The sequence below is a fragment of the Miscanthus floridulus genome, chromosome 16 (genome assembly GCF_019320115.1).
Source record: "Miscanthus floridulus cultivar M001 chromosome 16, ASM1932011v1, whole genome shotgun sequence".
Taxonomy (NCBI): domain Eukaryota; kingdom Viridiplantae; phylum Streptophyta; class Magnoliopsida; order Poales; family Poaceae; genus Miscanthus; species Miscanthus floridulus.
Window position 1 is genome coordinate 71,329,790 of NC_089595.1, and position 15,153 is coordinate 71,344,942.

Below are 15,153 nucleotides of genomic sequence, written 5' to 3' on the forward strand. Positions count from 1 at the left end.
TTGCTATTCGAGCGTGAACTTCTGCACCTTTGCCGTGGCGGTCTTGGGCAGTTCCTCTAGCACAAACACCATTGTTTAGGGTGCCATATACTGGGGCATCTGCTCAGCAAAATGCCATGACCTCCTCTGCGCCCACATGCTCCACTATAGCGCCGTCCTTGAGCGTGATGAAAGTGCATGGCGTTTCACCCTGGTAGTTGTAGAGCCTCATGGTGGCAGCACCTTGAGAAGTTGGGAGGAAGGCGAGAGTAGCAATGGGTCTGAGACCCTGATCTCAACACTAAAAAAGCTCAAACCCAACCAACTAAATACATTCTATGTGTTCATCCAAACCAACCCACACCATTTGGTTTGTGAGCACATATTCCAGCAAACCAAATTGGGCCAAAATTAAAACCAAACCATGAAATTTGGGTTTGGCCCAAACCATTAGCAGGTTTACCTATACTAGCGACACTAGCTAGTGTCAGCCCTCATCTACCCCTAGAGGGATAGAGGAGAGGTTGACATTACGTGTGGTCCCTACATGTTGGTCCACATCAATGAACAGTCAGCATGTGACATTGCCACTTCAGTGCAAGGATCCATTTGGACTCAGACACCCAAAGCTAAGTTTTTTTGTGAATTACACAAGTACAGACACAGATGCTCAACACGCACGCACACTCAATCCTATGAACACACATACGCAAACCCTACCTCTATGAGCACCTACAAAAGACTATGCCAGCACATCTCAAGATTGACGAAGTCATCATAGGTGCCTCGTTGTCGACGGAAACGCCACCTATCACTAAAAGCATAACACTGTTAAATCCTAGAATAAATCTAGGAAAATACGAGCACCCGTGCCAAATCAAGGACTTAAACAAGGGTGGGCAAGTTCCACCACAAGAAACCTAACCAACAGAGCTAGGCTCAGTTCGCCACCCGAAGCTAAGTTTAGGGACATGAGAATGACACTTCTTAAGTTGGGAACTTGATGGCACCTTGAGACAAGTTTTGGGACCCAAATATGGCATTTCCTTAGTTAGATTATCAGAATGACACCATTGCCAAGTCCGTTCATGAATTTTATAAAATATTTCTAATGCATGGCTTCAACTTGATAGAAAAACATAATTAGGTGACATGGCATGCTATATAACATGATTAAAAGCATTAGTTTTGGGTACAACTGTCAACTTTGTATAATGTAGAGAATTAACGATATAGGTGTGGCAAATTCTTCTATGGCCCTACTTGCCCCCAACAAATTGTCCTTGGTGGCATACAACTCAATTGTAGCTCACTTGATCTCATGTTTCCTAATTTACTAAGCACATTGCACAATAGTAAGAGTCTACAAAACATAAAAGAATCTATTACTTTGTTTTGGTGACTGTCCTTCGAATGCCTTGACCTAGACCAGTAGATTATTCCTTAGTTCATTCTCCTCGGTGCTATGGTTCACTCTTCCTCAGCTCCACTCACCATGGCACATTACTCTGCACATGCATTGCAAGGAATGTTTTTGTGGACACCACCGCAAAGGCGACAAATTTCTTTAGTTGTTCACCTATGCATGAGGAAGTGAGACATTCATGGCATATTGTAATGCTTGATCTATTTGTGCATCTCACCCTTAACCATGCTTGACCTGATCACCATGAATACCAAAAGTGGGCATCAATGCCATGCCACCTCTGAAATGTCCAGGGGTAGGGCGTACCTGACATCGGAGTGCATGTGACAGAGCTCAACAACAATTGTGTCAAGAAAAAGGTGGCATCAGAATGCATTAATCAAAACAGAACAAATTGTTACAACAATGCATGAAGCCATCAAGGATGCATGATAATGACTAAGCATTGTGCCATAGTAGTCCTAGCTACGTAGTAGATTGGAATGGTCAAAGATAGATCTCAGGCTTGAGGTGCCTACCTTTCTTTATATAGGCAGGAGAGGTAGGGTTACAGAGAGCATGATTGGGTTAAGAGATTGAGTTCCTAGTTTGTTACACGATACACACAACAAATTGATCCTAGCTATAGTCCAGATTCACCCTCCTTGGCTTGCCTTGACCGCCACGCTGGTTGATCACATTAGCCCTTGTGGGCCTCCTCCTTGACTACTGCTGGGTCGATAGCCTGGTGATGGTCACATATACGGGCGGTGTGGATACCCTTGGGCCATATATCTGACACATAGACTAGAACTACTAGGACCCCTGGCAGTGCTTACCACATTAGGATCAGACATCTAGGTTGTTGTAACTTTTGAGTGAGAAGGATTCCCCACACCTCAACTACCGCTTGCCACTAGTCATGATCGTTGAAGGTGGTGACACTAATGAGCCATGTCTTATATTTTGCCGCATAGGGCCTTTGTGACCATCCTTTGGCTCATGGCGACAATCGTTGTATCCTAGTTCACCCTTAGTAGGGAACCCATTTGACCACTTGTTGCCATGTGGCAGTCTCTACAGGATCAATGTTCCATGCATCACTATTGTTCTATGACTATTTGGGGGATATGTCTAACATTGATGGATTAATGGCTACCACCACTTCGTAAGCATCATATTTCCCCATATTTCTTGTCAAGCTACTTGGGAGGCACCCTAGGAGACCTTTGTCCCCTATGTTATGGAGATACGCCACTATGGCTCGCACCACAATGTTGATTCTCTTGTTGTTATAGATACTAGAGCAATGCCCCCTCCAATCCTACTCCATACATGGTCCCATATGCATAATTGGGCCCCTAGGTATATCCTTCCCACCTTTCCTTGATGGTAGATAGTCATGCTCTTGGGCCAAATGTATCTAGACTCATCACCTAGTGATGTGTTTTGAATTTCCTCTTTTGGGACTTGGTGGTGTCCCCTGATGAGTTGGAGACCCATAAGGCCTCTAGTTAATATGGTATCCCATCCCTCGATGATGGATGATCACTTCCTAGCAAAGGTTTACAAAAATGGAGCAAGTCCAAAGTCACAAATGTCAAGACCAAACTTGTTGTTGCCAAGGAGGTTCTTCAACATATGGAAATTGCAAGAGGTTTATGACCTCTCCCAAGGGGAAGAGTGGATGAGAAGGAAGCTAAAGCTTCATAGCCTAGGGTTATCTTCTCTTGAGTGCACCATAGCACATCTATGTTCCCGAGTGCTTTACCTTTGTGAGGGTGATGCAAATACATCCTTCTTCCACTCGGTTGTTGATGAGTGCCATCCGTGGTTCTTGGCTAGCACTGTTGTCCTTCAAGAGTTACTCCTAAGATCACTTGCTCAAGGCCATTATAGCCACATCCCTTCTACCAATTCTATATAGACGAGTTCCAAGATATTAGGGCATGTATGTTTCCCATGATAAAGTAGACAGATAGGGAAGCATTAGGGAACTAGAGGGACAAAAGGAAAGCAAACAAGCCAATAAAGCCAATTCTACAATGATTGGGACTCTGAGCTCTCCAAAATCTAGTTTTAGCTAAACTCTATTTACTAATGGATTCGCTAAGCGAATTCCTGTCAGATATTGGATCTCCAATCCCCATCCCTGTACATAGAAAACTTCCAAATCCCTATCCTCGTCCTGACCATCGGAAAGGGGATTTTCCTCTGATCATAATCCCCACTTCAATGATGAGGCCATGGAAGATTAGTGATGACAATTGTTAAGGAGTATAGGGCTAAGATTCCTTTAGGGATTCCTTGGTTCTCACTGTCAAAGTATAACAGTCAATGGTATTAGTGTAATCCCCCAATCTAGGGTTTCCCTCTTGTATCTCTCATGTACTTTATAAAGTTATCTTGAATGCTAAACCATAAACAGTTGGTCACCCATTGTTTAGCATTTAGGCCATTTAGACGGTGTTTAAACGAGAAGGGTAGGCCTGGTGCAGTGGTGAGAGTTGTCTCACTGAGTCATCAGGTCATGGGTTCGAAGCAGCCTCTCCACAAATTTTGCGGGGGAAAGACTTGTCTCGGTTTATCCCTTCCCCACACCCCACTCATGTGGGAGCCTCCGGCACTGGGTCTGCCCTTTAGACGGTGTTCAAACGGAGTTAAAGGCATAACCGATTTTGTATAGTAAGTAGTAACACTAGAATATACAATTTTTATGTATGCAAATGTCAAATATGTTAGAAAGTATACATATTGCACATGTAAAAAGTAAGTATTCTATAAATAATTCTTGTTGGAAAAAAACTAAATCCTACTCCACCTTCTACGCTTACGATGTTAATTATCTAGATATGGTAGTTGTAATCCTCCTATTTACTAAATGGTAAATTAAATGGCCATTTACCTCATTTAATCACATTTAACTCGATTATGTTTAGACCGTTTAGATGGGTATAAATGGTCCAACAATTTAATTCACCGTTTAGGGCCTAAATGACATGGGCAACCTTCATTTACCATTCAAACGGACTAAATGACCGTTTAGGTGAATAGAATATATATAGTCGCCATTGGGCCTCAATACAATCATCCAATTCATCATCCCTTATTCGTAAGATGGTATCATAGGTCTAGGTTTTGTGAACCGGCCACTACCCTCTCCCTACTATGCTCCCCCTAAGAGAATCCACCACCACTCCCAAGGGTAGCTTCGTAGATCTTTTTCGTCCTACAGCAATATCATAGATCCATCTTCAGGACATCCACTCCCGTCGTAGTGGGACTGTCATGGGTTTGATTCCACGACAGCGATTAGTGATTTGAACATGGGTTGATGCATGTGATTTCGGTGGCATAAGCACTTAAGACACAAAGGGTTTATCTTGGTTCAAGCATATAATCCATACAACTAGCAGTGGTGTTCATCGACTTAGAATGCTTAACCATGTTCTTACCATCGAGAGAGAGAGAGAGAGAGGTGGTAGGAGAGCACTACGTTGGTGATCTAGGGTTTGATCGCTTGATCAGGGATTCGATCCCTTCTATAGGAGCTCATGCCTAGCCTTATATACTGGAGGGCAATGGGAGTACAAGGAAACAGGGCTCTATGTAGTTGTTTGGGTTTTATGTCCTGATCTTAGGTTAGCGGTAGTTCCAGGCGCTGTCCCACGTCGATGGAGCCAATAGAACTTAATCGTCCCTGACACCCTCAGCTGGAGTTTAGAGGTGACCGTTAGAGCTAGAGTTGTCATTGTGTCGTGCTCGAATCTGTCTTCTCCATGGTGTCTGCCGTGCGCTAAGGAAATAGCCTACATGACAAAGGAGGCCCAGTCAGCCCAGGCGTGTCCTTGTAGTGGTCGACCACCCATCCTTGTCATGTTGCATCATGCCCTAGGCATGACCTAAAGCTGAGGCTAGCAGACATTGTGCCCCTAGGGCGTTGGCTCTGCCCGTGTGTCAAGTTCAGAGCATCTGTTAGATTTTGGTGGAATATTCATCACGTCGACTGGGGTAGGAAGCCTAGACGAGCAACATGAGGGCCTCAGTGGCTCTCCTTGGTCGGTTGCTAGCTTCCATGGTCAGGAACCCCGTGGGCCCAACCAAGCCCCTAGGTGAGGATGACTTGGTCATAGTATCCACTTGGCTTGTCCTCCAGGCGCTAAGCCATTCTCCAAAGTGGGCCGCTTTAGGTCTGTTGGGCTTCTTTGATGATCCAGAGTGTGCGCATGAGCGCACATGATGGGTGTAGCCCTAGAGCCCCTGGCTGATTAGAAGAATCATTTGGGGGTTAGCTATATTGTCATGGCATTAATCCTAGGGTTTAGGTAACCCCTTGTTTGATATTCAATAGGGTACTCTGCCCTATCGTAGATGCCCGCCCATGCACTGCCTCGATTCGGTGCCATCTATAGTTGTCGTCCACACCGTCTGTGCCATCATCTATGATGTGATCGCTGTTGGTCACCCTTCGTAGGCTGCCCAGTCATGGATTCACCGTCGCATGCTTCTCAACGCCTTGTGGTCAACGCACCAATTGCAGTATTCTCTGTCTATGCAGGCGTGCTTGTGGTCAACGCCTTGTGGTCAACGCACCAATCGCATGCTTCTTCATCCATGCAAGCGTGTAGGCCCATTTTGAGTCTTCTCCAAATAGAGGTGGGGCCTTCATCTGTGTGGTGCTATCACAAGTCATCATCTGCACGCTCCAGCAGCCCGGTCATATGTAGCGTTGCTCTATAGTGACCCAGCGGCCACTCGACCATCTGCGTGGCCATCTTCAACCAACTACCTGCCCATCTGCTGCTCCCGTCAAGCAGAGGCAGCGAGTCTTTTCCTTCGAAAACACAACATACATATCATCCCTTTCTCCTCTAGTGTTTGTTTCTCCTCTATAGTACTTCTACAAGCCTGTGTGAACTAAGATTTGGGTATTTCACTCTCCCTATCATATTGTTCTAATGCTGCAATTCATTCTAGAGGATAATAGTTCCATTTCGGAGTCTATTTTTGCTAGTGTATTGAAGCCATATTTCCTAAATTTTGTTGCATATATTGCATCAGACCATTGGTGTCCATCCAAATCCAGTTCTACACTCCTACAATTTGTCAAAGCTATGCATGTTGGCAAATTCATTATCAAACCAACCATTTTTTCTTCTTATTTGGTTAGTTGAATCATGTTGATTTTGCTAATCATCATCATCATTGATGTGACTCTACCCTCTTGATCTCTTTCATAGCCATTTTGCTACATGTCATGATCAATGGTCATTTATTTGTCATCATCACCATACTATCCTAATGGTGTCATCATGCAACAATAATCGATCTCTCTATTTTCGTTTGGCTTGATTTGACACATCTCTATATTCTCATTGAGTTCAAAGTCTCCAAAGAGAGGTTCAAAGTTGAAGTACTAATTGTGAAGACTTGAGGTATTTGCCGAAGTATGGGTTGTGAAGGCAGTTTCCTCTTGTGGAGTTTATCGACATTGTTCAAAAGTTCCACGCTTCGTTGACATCTTCCTTTTTGGACATTGGATGTATTAGTGTCCTTTTTTAGACTATTGCATAGTAATAACTCTCTAAATGCAATGTCATTGCATTCACATTGCATTTGTGATGAGGTGTTGAAGTATAATAGTCAAGAGTATTAGTGTAATCTCCAAGTCTAGGGTTTTCCTCTTGTATCTCTCATGTACTCTATATATAGTCACCATTGGGCCTCAATACAATCACCCAATTCAGTCTCCCGTATTCGTAACACTTGCTTCTCTCGTACCTATCAAACCTCATGGATGCATGGTGTGAAGCCATAGTGTGTACAACTCCCAATATAGAGCTTTAGTACCCACCGTCCACCATTCATCGTTGACGGGCGTTACCATTAGAGGTCAAGGTTACTGCATCAACCGTAGTGGAAGTGCATGTCACAAACTTGAGCACATGCCGATGGCTTGTAGGCCACCAAAGATGTAGCATCCTCTAGCCTCAAAGGATGAGAAGGTGGAACAAAGAAGAGACAAATTTGTGAATGCTACCATACAATCTAATGGGTATAAGATGAGAGGGGCCTATGAGACCTCATAAGTCCATGCTTGTGCGGTGTATGTTGTTTGCTCACATGTTGGCATTGGACTACTAGCAGCTAGTGGAGTAGTAGTTTGAATAGGGTGTGGCAATCGGGGTTACCTGTGATGGGGCAAAAGACCGAACATTACTTGATGGGCCTCGGCTCCACACCATTTTCAATTAGGTAATATATGTAAATTGGCCTACATATCATATAAACAAGGCCCACAAGGAAAATGGGGATGGTACTGCTCCATCGATGAGGATAGATTTCCCTATTTGTGTCCCTACGGGAATAAAACTCCCCCTCCCTATCCTCTAATAGGTGAATTCCCCATAGGAAAATAGGAATCGGTCCATTGTCATCTCTAGTCCTACATACCCCATTTGTCTTCCTATAGTCCCTCAAAGTTGTGTTGGAGCTAGTTTCTAATGACAGCTATGATTTGCACTTTACTGTGTCAAATTTAGACAGATACAGTAGAACTGAGTAATCAAACAATTTTAGTAATAACTTTGTGGCGATGGCTCTAAGAAAGATTGCTCAATGTTCGAAGTATCTTATTATCGAAAGATAAGAAACTACAATGAAAACAAAAGTTATGTTTTACAAGTTAATCTTATAGCCTAGTTATATTTTTAAAACAAAAGGTTCTACTAATGTAGATTTTTTAGCATCACATGATTGTGCCCATTAATAGCAAAATAAGTTTTCTTCAAGAAACTTGTATCAGGATTCGGGACTCACAGTATTCTGTCGCAAGGAATCATTCTGGTCTCTGGACACATGGTTTGACGTTAACCACTTCTCCTCATTCCATGAGAACCATATTAGTACTGATCCATCCTGAGGAATTGACATATATGTATAACATGAGAGAAGATGCCAGACTAAAAAAATATGTGACGAGGAAAATGAGAATAGAGCTCACACCGTCGAGTCCAAGAACACAAAATTTTGGCTTCCTTCTATGCCCAAATTCCAATAGGTATGCCCCTTTCTTGAGAACAATAATAACCTATAGAAATACCATGTAACGGTGAAGATTTCATCTAGCAACAGTGGAATGTAAAGGTGCAAATTCATGGAATAAAGAATGTGTTTTGAGTAATATGATCACCCATATTTTCATATACCCTGGCTTTGTAGCTTGAACTCAAGTTATAAAGTGGGAAAAATAACAACATGCTCTCTAGATAGCACCGCAAAAAAAAATATATATAGTGAAGACCTCTTTTCACACAAGGTTACCGATTTCTCAGAAGTTCCGGTGAAAATTCTCCTATTGCTTGTCCAGACAAATTTTGCAATAGAATATTCAGAACATTATGGTTTTTGGAGCTGAAAAAATTTAGTGTAAATACTACACAAGACGTTGGAATTATGAAGACGTTGGTTCTTTGGCTTTATTAGAAGAGTCTCTGATCTTTCATTAGCATAAATTTTGGACAAAAATCTACATTAGTACTACGGACAAGATTACTTCTGAAGTTGTGGTAGGAAAACAAAACAAACAAACAACAACATGATAGAATATGCAAGTAGTGTTTTCTAGTAACCATTACTCAACGTGATACTGCTAAAGCATAACACCCAGGGGCTGAGCAATAACTGGTGCAGGGGGATGTAGCACCGGTTTTGCATCTAGATCCGTTAGTACTAATCAATCCCACCACGCCAGTTCCGTTGTTGGAGCAGTCGCGATTCATCAGCGACTTGATGCATCGCTAGCTATTGAGTAGATCGACAGATTGGACACACGTAAATGTTGTTGCTTCCGCTCCTCTTCCTTTCTTACTCCAGATTCCTCTGTTGTTTCTTTACCTAATTTTCTCTACCATATTTAGGATAAGTGCTTATATAAAGTTAGTTCCTTTTTTAAAAAAGACTAAGGATAATTAAAACTCAGGCTACACTTTTTCATATGCTGCTGAAAACCAGTACACCATATGATTTATTTAGAGGCTCAGCACTCAGCGTTTTGGGCTCTCACAGCCGGATTTTTTTCATAGTTTCTTCCTCCTCTCGACGCGCCGCTGCAGCCCACCGCCCTACCATCCGCGGCGGCCTCCGTCTTCTCCTTCCCCCTCTCGCCGCCACAATGGCCATGGGTGTCTCTGTCCTGACCTGGTCCATCTGCCTCCTAAGCCGCCAGAACCATAACCGCTGCCCTCCCGCCGTCCCCATCGTTGGCTGGCCGGCCTACCTCTCTCGATCGAGCCCCTTCTAAGCCCGTTGGATTTGGAGAAAAAGAGAGGGAAAGGAAGAGAAGAGAAAAATTATAGCATTCCTCTTTATTTATAGGACTAGAAAAAAAAATATGAATAGCAATTTCAGAGATAAATTATAGAGACCCGTTACAACGCACGTCACACGGTCAAAGATCTATATCCATAAGAGAAAGATAGGGCCCAAATTTAAAATATAATCAATTCAGCACCAACTGTGTAGTCTAGCACCCCTTTGTAGCTTTTCGCCTCCACCTGCTGTAACACCCCCGGACAAACAGGAAGTAAATTTTACGAGTACCTCAGGGTAGGCTGGTAGGGCGTGTTTAAATTGTAAGCTCCCTTTGGCTAGCTCAACTATGGCCAAGGAGCCGGTCCAAGAAATGTTCACAGATATGTTGCCAACCGAAACAGGTCCTTTTTTTGTTCTACCAAGTACAGTACCAAATAGCAGCCTTTGCTCGGCAAGGCCAGAATCATTCTTGCTTAGGATATACTACTAATACAACCCCAGCTTCCTCCCGAGCGTCCTCTACAGGGCGACTCGGGGGGGCGACCTTGCCGCGGTCCTAGCGCCTCCCTCCCGGCCTTCCTCCCGGCCGTCGTCGCCGCCCACTGGCGCGCGGTGGCGGCGGCCAGCGGCGGCACCGACGAACGGGAACCGCTCGCACCTTCCTCTCCCTCCCACGCGCTACTCTAACTCCCCCCTCCACTCCATCCACATCCGGCGAGGAGCAGCGGCGGACGGACGGATCCGCCTCCTTTGGGGCCGGATCTGGAGGTCCGGTGGCCGGATCTCATCCCTCCGCGATGGGATTGGGCTGGGACGGTCTACTGCCATGAGCGACGACCTCCGGCGTGGAGCTCCGGTGTCCGCTCAGATCCGCCCCACCTGGGGCTGGTGAGCGCCGGTGACCGGCCGGATCCGCCCCACCTCGTCCTGGATCCGCCCGGGTTGCGGCACGTGGCAGGCTGGAGCTCCTCCTGCTCCTGAACGGCGGCGATTGCGGCCGGCGTGCCCGATCCAGTACCCTTGTGGCCGGATCTGGTGGCGCCCAAGCCGTCCGGTGATGCCGTGGCCAGCCGCGCCCCGTGCTCGATGGCGGCTCCGGGCGGCCGTGGTGGGTCTGCGCGGCGGCCGGCTAGCCGGTGTCAGTCCGGCTGGCAGGCGGGGCTGGCCGATCCGGCCTACGGTGACCGCGCTCGTGCGCGCTGGCTGTGGCTACGGTCGGGCAGGCGCCGGTGTCGTGGTGCCATGGTTGCTGCAGTTGGGTGGCCTGCCCTGGAGGACGTAAAATAGCTGGGTGAAAACCTTGCCTGGCCCGTCTAGGCCGGCGGCAATGGCGCAGCCGCGCCATGTTTCTTCTTGGAGGCGTCGCTGAAGCTTTGGTCCGCTGGGGTAGCTGAGGTCACGTGACCTTACTCGTGTGCTTACCATCGTTGTTGGCGTCCGCGGATGTCAAGTTCCTTCATGAAGACTTCGTTGGAGCACTACTGCAGCCCATCCCCTACTATCGCCGGTTTCGCTCCTTTGCGTCTATGCCTGGGTGCCTCATGCTCGTCTTTGCCATGGTTTGTCCAGCTTGCTTGGTGTCGCCACTGTCGTCTCTACCTGACGGATGCTTTGCCGTCGTCGTTGTCGTTGGTCTCCCCTCGTGCAGATGCTTTGTTGTCGAGGCTGTGTGGACCCATTTCGAGGCGGATGCTTGGCCGCCGTGGTCGCTTGGTTCGTTGGCGGATGCTATGCCGCTTGGTTCGTTGGCGGATGCTTTGCCGCTTGGTTCGTTGGCGGATGCTTTGCCGCTGTTATCGGTGGATGCTTTGCCACCGTGGCTTGACCCACAATCTGCTGGTGGCGACCATTGCGTGGATGTAATTTTCTTTTGCAGGCATAGTTGGGTGGTGTGTGGAGGTGGAGGTTCCCCTCTCCCTTATCATGTTTTCTTGCTGTTTGTTTTGTGTATTGGGGATTTCGTGGGTAATCCGTCGATTACTTATGAGTCCTTTGTATCCGGTTACCGGCCCTTCTTTAGGCCCTTCCTCTTAATGAAATACGGGTAAAAGACCCGATCGCAAAAAAAAAACTAATACAACCCACTGTTGGCCAGTCCTCTGAAAAGCAGCTTTCACCCTACACACAGCCAGTCTTTGACAACACCAGACCAGTGATTCGACGATGCGGACCAGACTACAGAGGAAAGGTAAGTAAAATAATAGTGTTTTTCTCGTAACAGATAAGCATCAGCATCGGCCGGTCAGCCGAATAGGGCCTGATACTACTTCAGTCTCTCCGCGGAAAACAGAGCCAAGAAGCTACCAAATCCATGCCCATGCCAACAGATTATACAGTTCAACTGTTGTATCTCTAATTGCTGGGAACTAACAGAAGCCCTGATCGACACCACTAGCTAGAGCAGAGTTGACGAACATAAGCCCAACCACGACTACTAGAGCAGAATTCAGCGCCATAAAAAAACGAAAGGAACACGTTGTCAAGAGCATCCATCGATTTCGCAGCCCCCAAAGAGCTAAGGCAAGAAAATCGAACATAGGCGGTAGACCGTGCCAATAAGAATTCTAACAGTATTTCGACGAGGCAAATAGGAGCGGGGATCCGGACGTAAACCTGATCGACGTCGCTCTCCACGGAGCCGGCAAGGCCGACATGGATCCCGCGATGCGTTCAGCATCTCCACGGCGGCAGCCTTCCTCAACCCCACCACACCAACCAACGGCCGACCCCGACAATTGCCACTGCCCCCCGCCGCACATGTCACGCCCATGTCGACGCTCGTCGCGGAATCGGCGACGGCGAGAAGGCTAGGACATGGATCAGGATTCGGGAGCCTAGCTCGAAGAAAAGAGGAGAGAGGTTTGGCGAGGCTTGAGAGTGCTACACACAAGGAGGAGCAGGGGAGGGGAGGCCAGACGCTTTCTATCTCGTGGCCTTTTTGGCTGTTGCGGGAGTTTGTTGCTGCCTGCGTGCGTGGTCGGTGTGACTTTGTGCACTGCAGCACTTGTGGGGCTGTCTGCGGAAGAGCCGTTGATGGCAAGGCAAGCCTCTTTTGTACTTATCCATCTGATGATGTGAGCTGTGGTGGGCTGCGGCACCACGAGGAGAGATGGAGCAGTATCACTAAATCTTCACGAGAGATCTTTTAGATAGATATAAAATCAGGCCTCTATATACACATGAGATACATATATATAGCCAAAAGATACACGAGTTCTTTGACTCAAAGCCTTATACCCGAAGGAACCAAAAAACAAGAACGAGAGCTTAACAAGGACTAGAAAAACTAGCTGCCAAATTTCTTCTTCGTCGTGCTTTCAACTTGTTTTGTCTTCACGAGGGATGGTGCCAAAGTACGTTGGTTAAGAGCAAGAGAGCATGTTTAACAGCCCCGAGCCGTTCATTTAATCAGGTTGCCGAAACAAGCCCTAAGCATTTTGGAAGGCATGCTTAACAAAAAGAACCTTTTCCACGTCATCGCATATTCTTAGAAGTGCTTTGGCTTTAATCCGATTTCTGGACAACGAAGCAGCTTGTTAGGACTCTCTAGACTCTAATGATGGACCTCAACTATCTTATAGATTTCGATTTCATGTTATATTTTTGTCTACATATAAAAGTTGGAGTATATGTGAAGAAAGAAAATTAAAATAGCTCTCTTTGAAAAGCTAAACTGTAATGTAATATAAGAGAACGTCTTCTTATAATAACCGAGGATAAATTAAGCCGTGTATGGTGGCTAATAGGGGAGCACGGTACACGTGACCAAGTGAGTCCGCCAATGCAATAAAGAAATGAGTTTAGTCGACGTCAGGTTTAGAACTAGCAGATAATTACTAATTAGATAATTGAAGAAGTTATCTATTACCCTCTCTGTTCTAAAAAGATATGATTTTGAGATAGTGTTAAATAATATAATCTTAAATTTGATCAAATTATTATAAAAATATTAATACTTATACTAGATAAGTATCCTTAGATTTGTCATAAGATAGAATACTTATACTAGATAAGTATCCTTAGATTTGGCATAAGATATATTTATTATATTATATACATATTTAAAGTTATAAATGATGATGCTATTTTCAATAAACTTTATAAAATTTTAGATAGTTTGACTAGATCATATCTACTATTGCATCTTTTTTTTTTAAACAAATTAGGCAGGAGAACGGCTGATTATATTAAAAATAAACATTTTAGACCAGTCGAAACAACATTACAACAATAAACCCTAGAGGAGTCAATGACAACGATGAGGATGACAGAAAAAAAACAATCCAAAGCCACTACAAAAGTAAAACGACGAGCATCAATAGCTAAATTGACAAGAACAGAGAAGGCTCATCATGATCAGCGAATTATAGCAAAGAGGCAAAGGGATCCCCACCATAAGGTCCTAAAAAGCACAACCTTTTGTACACATGAGTGACTCGAAGAGATCCATTGGCAAGTCCTCTGTGATGCACTTTGCATATTCTTGAATTCTATCCTCATTGAGCTTCCTGCCATTCCCAACTATGAGACCCAGCCCATTAGGCCAGTTGGGCCAGACCGAATTTGCGACACTGTAGCTTCGGGTAATGTAGCATCGGCACAGTATTCCCACTTTTTATTCCCATACCGAAAACAGAACGAACGTTAGACCAGCTTAAAAGCCTGGACCTAGGAGACTGTTAACTCCAGATCGATCATTTTACGTGAAGTGAGGACGAAAACGCGCAAGAGAGTTAATTAGCAGGTGTGGTTCATTCAACGTGTAGAGTGGACCTTAGCCGTCTTCCTGGGTTGAAATGTTACAAATAGTAATCAGAGCCAAATCTCACGGTTTTCACGGTTGCGTATGGTTCGGAGGCCTGGACATGTTGTGCATGGCTCCAGAGAGGGCATGACACTTGGGCTGGGGAACTGGAAATACGGACGTAGCCAAGAGAGTCGATCCTGAACATTTGTCTCATATGGGTAAGCTGGTTCGATAGCTCGACGAGGACGTCGAATCCTTTGAGGGTGGGTGGATGTGAGACCCAACCCATTGGGCCAGTTGTGCCGGACCGAATTCACGACACTGTAGTTTTGAGTCCTGTAGCGTCAGCACAGTATTCCAAGTTTAGCCCCATACCGGAAACGGAACGAACATTAGACCAGCTTAAAAGCCTGGATACCGAAAATGGAATGAACGCTAGACCAGCTTAAAAGCCTGGACCTGAACGAACGCTAGACCAGCTTAAAAGCCTGGACCTGAGAGGCTGTTAACTCCGAATCAATCCTTTTGCGCGAAGCGAGGACGAAAGCGTAAGAGAGTTAATTAGCAGACGTGGTTCATTCAACGTATAGAGTAGACCTTAACCGTCTTTCTGGATCGGAGCATTACACCAACTATCCTCAAGTCTTTTAGAACTCTATGCCAGCAAGGCGTGCACTTTGACGAACTGATGATTTCTCATTAGACTTGC

General features: G+C 45.5%; 1 long non-coding RNA gene across 1 annotated transcript in view; it reads right to left on the reverse strand.

The window, feature by feature from the left end:
* LOC136514382 (uncharacterized) overlaps positions 1–12,593 on the reverse strand; it is a 50,602-nt gene extending 38,009 nt beyond the window's left edge. Inside the window, exons 1-3 of the long non-coding RNA XR_010773631.1 lie at positions 12,311–12,593; positions 8,388–8,474; positions 8,204–8,302 (exon numbers count right to left, since the gene is read on the reverse strand). This is a non-coding gene — a long non-coding RNA (uncharacterized lncRNA). The remainder of the gene's footprint in view (positions 1–8,203; positions 8,303–8,387; positions 8,475–12,310) is intronic.
* Positions 12,594–15,153: the final 2,560 nt, after the last annotated feature.